The sequence below is a fragment of the Mirounga angustirostris genome, unplaced genomic scaffold (genome assembly GCF_029215605.1).
Source record: "Mirounga angustirostris isolate CCGP_5_RB_7025 unplaced genomic scaffold, mMirAng1.0.hap1 SCAF_13, whole genome shotgun sequence".
Taxonomy (NCBI): Eukaryota; Metazoa; Chordata; class Mammalia; order Carnivora; family Phocidae; genus Mirounga; species Mirounga angustirostris.
The window spans coordinates 47,007,180-47,015,426 of record NW_026991721.1 but is presented as its reverse complement, the minus strand read 5'-3'; positions in this window follow the sequence as shown (position 1 = coordinate 47,015,426).

Sequence of the window (8,247 nt, the reverse complement as noted above, 5' to 3'; positions counted from 1 at the left end):
TTAGTTTCCAGGTATTGGCAGAGATATGTCCTGAGTTACGTTGTGTACTTCATATTGAATCACATTAGGAGACAGGGTCACTGTCTATTAGTGATAATAAATTAGATTGCCTGGTTCATTTGTTGCCTACCAGATCTCACTATTGTAAAAGTACCTTTTTTTTATTCAATTGCACTCATTCTTTTTGACACTCTGTATTATATACTACTTGCTACGTCCCTGCTAGTTACTCTTATTCATAGCCAGTCTCCTTTAAAAAATGGTCACTATCAACTTTTTCACTGTTCAGCCTGCTGCAGTCTGTCTTTCCTACCTCCAGTGGCTATAGTGTCAGTGGTTTTCTAACCCTGAAATCCAGTGGATTTGTCATTTCTTACGTTATTTGATCTCTTTGCCCTTCTTCCTTTTCCAAGTTACTATTCTCATGGTTCCTGGTTTTGCCTAGTTTCTGCTCCTCTTTGATCATGGCTGCCTACAGGGCAGATTTTTTTTTGCAAGGCCTTTGTCTATATAACAGTTTGATTTTAAAGTAAATTGAAAAATTCATGAGCCCACATAAGGTAGAGTGTTTTGTCAATAAAGATTTAGAATAAATGATAAGAGAAAGAGTACATGTTTATTGCTCAGTCAGTACATGTGAAGATTCTTTATATCTTCTTTATATATTCTTTATATAAAATGAGTAATAATACATTTTCTGGTCATATTTACCATTTGGACTACTATAGCATAAACATAGAATACATATTCCAACCATGTCTTCTCTTAAACTTTTTAGGCTATAATTACTGCATTCCTAGACTGTGATCTCTTGGTCACACCCAGGAATAATAGGCAAGAGGCCCAGGGGTGGAGCAAGAAGAGTGGTTTCATTTGTGCAAGGAATGTCCATTCCTTCATCAGCATGGCTTTAAGTCCAAACCTGAAGAGCACAGTGTCATTATCAATTGAAACGAGAGGAGGGGCGCCTGGGTGGCTCAGCTGTTAAGCGTCTGCCTTTGGCTCAGGTCATGATCCCAGGGTTCTGGGATCAAGTCCTGCATCGGGCTCCCTGCTTGGCGGGAAGCCTGCTTCCTCTCCCACTCCCCCTGCTTGTGTTCCCTCTCTCATTGTGTCTCTGTCAAATAAATAAATAAAATCTTAGAAAAGAAACAAGAGAGGACATTGATTAGAAGGACAATTGGCATTGTGAGCAACAGTCCTAAAAGGCCTCAGATGAGAAGGGCCTGGACTGACACAAGGTGCAGAACCTGCAAAGGCGTAAGGTGATCTCCCTAGTGCCAAAGGCAGGAGGTGAACAGAGTGAAGAACAACCGCCACCACCCTCACAAGCCTGGGGTCTACAGACCAGAGACGGCACCACAGGTGAAACAGACGGGTGAGAGCCAATGCACGGGCCCGCCCACACACACACACACACACACACACACACCTCAATCCTAACGGTCAGTGGTGACATTTGGTAGCCCAGAACCTGGAATTCGTTTGTCCAATAGGAGAATCACCTAAACAAAGCACTATTCTTGCAGCCCAATCACATAGTGTCATGGGAAAGAAATATTGCTTCAGTCAGCAGGAATGGCCTACTGTTTCAGACCCAAGGCAGTTTCAGAGGTACAAGACCCATGACTCCTCGGGGCATGTGTTCCACACCTAGCATGAGTTAGAGGGTTGGAGAGTACCTCAAAGGGGAGAAATGATACCTATGCCAGGCACCAAAGTGAAATTTGGAAAATTTTAAGAGGTACTTCCGGCAACCAGATCCCATGTGGGACCAGATCTGGGCTCAGGGTGTCTTGCTTACTTCCAGGAACTGGAGAACTTAGAAAATCTTGAGGAAGGCACTCTAAAGCACCAGTCTCCCTGAAGCGTGGGTGCTGGGGCAGGATCCCTGTATACTCAGGTCTTGGAAGTATTGTCTGATCATCTCCCCTTATTGTCTTTGCCTTTTTATTTGCCTACACTTTAAAAGATGGTGCCTGTCAGTGTTCTGTTATTGGCCCTTCTACATGTACTCTGGTTGAATTCATCCACTTATCTATGGTTACCACCCATAGGCTGTTTAATCCAAAGTCTGTCTATCTAGACTTTCTCCTGAGATCACACTTGTATGTTAGTATTTTTGTTATCATTCAGTTCAAAATGTTTAATAATCTACATGTGGTTTCTTTGACCCATGAGTTTTATACAAATGTGTTTCTTAGTTTTCAAGCATAAGGTTTTTTTTCTAGTTGTCTCTTTATGAATGACTTCTACCTAAATACACTGTGGTCAGAAAATTTACTTTATATTACTTCAGTCCTTTGAAATTTGTTGAGAGTTGTTTTGTGGCCCCATCTATAGTCAGTTTTTGTAAAGGTTCCATGTATGTTTGAGAAGAACATGTATCCTGCAGTTTCTGGACACAATATTTTGTATGTATATACTAGATATGTTAATTATGTTCAAGTTATTTGTACTGATTTTTCCCCCATTCTATCAATTATCGAAGAAGGTATTTTTAAATCTCCCTCTATGATTGTGAATGTGTTTTGCATTTTAGTGGTTTTTTTTTTTTTTGAGATTGCATTATTAGGCACCAAATTCAATTTTGTATCTTCCCGATAGACTGAAAAGTCTATCTGGAAAAGCTCATCTCATCACCATGAATACTTTTTTTTTAAGTAATCTCTGCACCCAACATGAGACTTGAACCCACACCCCAAGATCACCAGTTGCATGCTCTATGGACAGCCAGCCAGGTGCCCCACCATGAACGCTTTTATGTGCTAATATCCACTTGTTATTACTATACTACATTAGCTTTGTTTTGGTTAGTATTTGCAAGAGGTTTTGGGGCTTTGTTTATTCTCCATTTCTTTTTGATCTCCCAGTATCTTTATGTCTTAGATGTGTATCCTATAAAACTCTTAGTTGGGTTTTGTATTGTTGTCCAGTTTGAGAATCTTTGTCCTCTAACTGAACATTTAGTCCATTAGCAATGTAACCAAAATACATTTGGGTTTATCTTCTTTCATACTTCCTATTTATCCTGCCTGTTCATTGTTTCTTTCCTTCTCTCTTTTCTGGTTGGTTTTTGTTGTTGTTGTTTTGTTTTGTTTTTTGTTTTTTATCATTCCTGTTTTTTTTCTAGGTTTGGAAATTAAATGCTGTTTCTTTTTGTTTATACCCTAGGAATTACACCATGCACCCTTAGTTTATAAAAGTATAAAGCTAATCAATGCTTATAATCCTTTCCCAAAGACCGTAAGTCATTTTCAGTCCATTAACTGGACTGAAAATCAACAAATGCCTTTGACAGTGTGTTCCAACTCTCCTTGAAGTTGATACAGTTCCTCTAACATTAAAACTGTAACTGAGCAGCCAACAACCTGAACTCTTCAGCATCTGCTATAGATTGAATTAGGTTTCTTTTTTTTTAATTTATGTGATTTTTTTTTTTATTTTTAAAGATTTTATTTATTTATTTGAGAGAGAAAGAGCACAAGAGGGGGGAGGGTCAGAGGGAGAAGCAGACTCCCTGCCGAGCAGGGAGCCCGATGCGGGACTTGGTCCCGGAACTCCAAGATCATGACCTGAGCCGAAGGCAGTTGCTTAACCAACTGAGCAACCCAGGTGCCCATAATTTATGTGATATTTTTATTTCTTTTTTTTAATTATGTTCAGTTAGCCAGCATATAGTATACCATTAGTTTTTGATATAGTGTTCAACGATTCATTAGTTGCGTGTAACACCCAGTGCTCATCACAACACTTGCCCTCCCTCATATTCAGTTCATATGTTGAAACCTAATCCCCAGTGTGATTGTATTTGGAGGTGGAGCTTTGGGGAATTGATGAGGTCGGGTGAGTAGAGACCTCATGAATGGGATTAGTAACCTTATAAAAGAGATCACAGAGAGCTCCCTCACTTCTGTCATGCCACAGTAAAAAGACAGCCATCTATGAACCAGGAAACAAGGCCTCACCAGACATGGAATCTACAAGCACCCTGATCTTGGGCTTCCTGGCCTCCAGAACTGTGAGAAATTTCTGGTGTTGGGGCACTGGCTGGCTGGGTTGGTGGAGCATGTGACTCTTGATCTTGGGGTTGTGGGTTCGAGCCCCATGTTAGCTGAAGAAATTACTTAAAAATGAAATCTTTAATTCTTGGTTTTTATACACCACTCAGTCTATGGTATTTTGTTAAAGCGACCTGAAAAGACTAAGACCGTATCTCTTAGAGGCCTGCTAGTTGACTAATTTTTTTATTTCATGGTAGTATCACTTATTATGTGCCTATTATTATGCCAAACACTATGGCACATTACTTGTATTATTCATTTAATCCTCAGAATAGCATTTAGTAGGTGGTATTGGCTCAATTTTAGAGAAGAGAAAACTGAGGCACAGGGATAAAGTAACTTGTTCAAGGTCATAATCAGTATATGGTAGAGCTAGAGTTCAAACAGGAATCACCTAAAACCATGCTCTTGTCTACCCTGATATCAGTTCTCTGCTTCCTCCTTTGTAATAAAACCCCTATTTTACTAAGGGAGCAATATACTCTGTTGAAAGACTGTTTCTCGGCCTTCCTTGCAGGCCAAGTTCTGGCCAGAGAGCTATAAATAGAAGTGTTGCATGGTACTTCCAAGAAATCTCCATGGAATGAAGGGATCAAGCCCTTCTTCCTCCTTCCTTCCCATTGCTGGGACAGGGACATGATGGCTAGGGCTCTAGCAGCCATCTTGGACAATACATTGTCTTGAAATTATAGAGGCCAGAGTTGAGAGATACCCCCTGACAACACCATGAAACCACAGTACTAGCCCCAGGCTGCCAAGCTCTAGACTTACTTCACATGAGAAAAAGAAACCCTGTCTTGTTTTTTCTTTCTTTTTTTAATTGTATATAGCCAAGTAATCCTAACCAATATGCCATATGTATCAGTATTACACCTACATTTTGCCTTTCATAATTTTTTAAAGCTACCTAATTCTGTTCTCCATGACCCATTAATTAGTAAAAACAGCTATCTGTGGCTCTAGGTTGTTAGCATTAACTCTTAAAAAAAAAAAAAAAGGCCCCCGAGGGGCACCTGGGTGGCTCAGTCGTTAAGTGTCTGCCTTCAGCTAAGGTCATGATCCCAGAGTCCTGAGATCAAGCCCCACATCAGGTTCCCTGCTTAGCGGAGAGTCTGCTTCTCCCTCTCCCTCTGCTGCTCCTCCTGCTTGTACACACTCTCTCTCTGTCAAATAAATAAAATCTTAAAAAAAAAAAAAAAAAAGCCCAAGTGAAGAGAACTGACGTTTGTATGCCTCCTATGTGTTAGGTACTCATGTGTATTATCTCACATTCTCACTGTCTCACTCATACAACCTAGGTGCCCAGAGACCCTGCATTCCTTCCTGCTCATTCATATGAAGTGTCTTGTGATGACTCAAAGTTAATTCTTCCCCTTGTGCACTCAGGGACACCTCTCCAGATACTATCTTCCTCTCCTATATCATGAATCATTCCATCATCATTCCCATCAGCACTAATATATCCTGCTTTAAAAACAAAACTTTTTTTGCCTCACATTCCTCAACACCCCTTATTCAGCAAAAACTCCTTAAAAGAGTTTATTCCATAGTCACTGTCCTTTTCCTCTCTTCTTTCTCTCCTGAACTCATGCAAGGCATTCTTTCATCCCCATCACTCCACTAAAATAATAGTGTCACCAATGAATTTCAGGTTACTAAATCCATGGTCATCTCCTACTCTTCATCTTTCTCAACGGATCAGCAGCATTTGACACAGTTGACCACAGCTCCTTGGAATATTTTCAGAACACTGCTCTTCTCCCTATTTCACTGGTCATACATTCTATTGCCCTTGCTGATTCTTGGTTCTTTCCTATCCCTAACTAAATGTTGGAGTGTCCCAGGGTTCAGTCCTCAGGTCTCTTCACTTACACTAACTTCTTTGATGATGTCATTTTAAGGCATTCAATACTATCTCCGTATTACTGACTCCCAAATTTCTATCTCCAGCCTAATCTCTCCCCAAATTTCAGGCACATATCTACAACTACCAACTTAATATCTCTTATTTGGATATCTAATAGACATCTCAAACTTAACACATCCTGAACCAAACTCCTGGTTCACCCTACCCACCCAAACTGCTCCTCCTGCAGTGTTTTTTTTTTTTTTTTTTTTAAAGATTTTTTATTTATTTATTTGAGAGAGAGAATGAGACAGAGAGACATGAGAGGGGGAAGGGTCAGAGGGAGAAGCAGACTCCCTGCCGAGCAGGGAGCCTGATGCGGGACTCGATCCCGGGACTCCAGGATCATGACCTGAGCCGAAGGCAGTCGCTTAACCAACTGAGCCACCCAGGCGCCCCTCCTGCAGTGTTTTTCATGTGAGCAAATGTCAATGAAACACTCCCAGCAGCTTAAGCCAAAAACTTTGCAGTCATGCTTGACTCTTCTTTCTTTACATTTAAACCTTGAGCGAGACCTATAGTCTCGATCTTTCAAGTACATACAGAATCCATATTTAAGTATTTTTAAAAACTATTTAAAATTTATTAGATATTGGGGTGCCTGGGTGGCACAGTCGGTTCAGCCTCTGACTCTTGGTTTCAGCTCAGGTCATTATCTCAGGGTCGTGAGGTCGAGCCCTGAGATGGGCTCCACACTGAGCTCTGAGTGTGCTTGGATTCTTTCTCCCTCTGCCCCTCCTCTCCCCCGACGCTTGCTTGCTCACTCCACTCTAAAATAAATAAATCTTCAAAGAAAACTTTTTAGATATGATTATGATATTGTGATTGTTTTTGAAACACATATTTTAATTATGGAAATATTTCTAGATGAAATTATATAATGTATGGGCCCTGCCTCAAGATAATATAGAATGGAGACAATGAGTGGGGATATAGAAGAAACACGATTGACCATGAGCTGATGATTGTTGAAGGTGGGTGATGTGTATGTCCATGGAGGTTCATTACTCTTCTACTTTACGTTTGGTATTTTCTATAATAAAAAATCCCATAGTTCTCATCACAACCAAAAAAAAATGTTAACTATGTGTGTTTAGGATATTAACTAGGCTTATTGTGGTATTCATTTCACAATATCTACATATATCAAATATTATGTTGTACACCTGAAACTAATGTTATATGTCAATTATACCTCAATTGACGAAAACAGTTAAATAGAATATAGTCAGAATATGAACACTTCCCACAATCTCCACATCTACTCCTATGGCCCAAGTCATCTTCTTTTCCTGGATTATACCAATCATCTTCCAAATGGTTTCCTTGCTTCTACCTTTACCCTTATATAATCCACTCTTAACACAGCAGCAGTGTGGTCCTGTTAAAATATAAATCAAATCACTATTCTACTCAAAACCTTCCAAAGGCTGCTATGATCCATATCACCACTCCCCTCAAACCTCATCTCCCCTTGACCCTCACTCATTCATTGTGCTTTAGCCATACAAGAATTCTCTCACCTTGAGGCCTTTATATTTTCTCTTCCCTCTGCCTAGAACACTTCCACCAAAATAGACACACCATTCCCTCTTTTCCTTCAGCTCTATTTTCAAATGACATTATCGTTGAGATATCTCCTTAACCACCTTGTATAAAAGAGTGACACTCCACCATCACTGCTTCTCTCCCTTGCTCTGGTTTATTTTCTTCTCAGTAATTATCACCATCTGACATTACTATGTATTTCTTTATTTTCTATTCTTCCCATGCTATAATTTCCATTAAAGTAAGTTTTTATATTTTGTTCACTGCTATAGTTTCAGTGACTAGAACATTTCTTGGCACATAGCAGGTGCTTGACAAATAATTGAAGCATTGAGATCCTCATTTTATAATGAGGAAAGCAAGATAAAAAGAGGCTAAGTAACTTGCCCCAAGCAATACAGATACTTTGACTTAAAGCTTTTCTCCTCTTCATTCCTCTTGTTTGGAATGCTTCCCATGTTCAAACCAGGGTCTTAACATTTATCTTCCATCAGAACTTGTGTACTTTCTACTCCAGCTGCAGAAAGTACTTCACAAGGTTACCATGAGGATTAAATGTGAATATGAGCATCATTAAACTTTGTAGAATGTCAGGCCACATATAGTTGTTAGTTCTTGTGGTTTCATCTCTAAGATCAAAGTCAGACTAGCCTGTTTCTTCAAGCTTATTTTTATCTAGATGTGAAAATATAACTATTTTCTAGGAAACCTGAATAAATTCCAAGTATG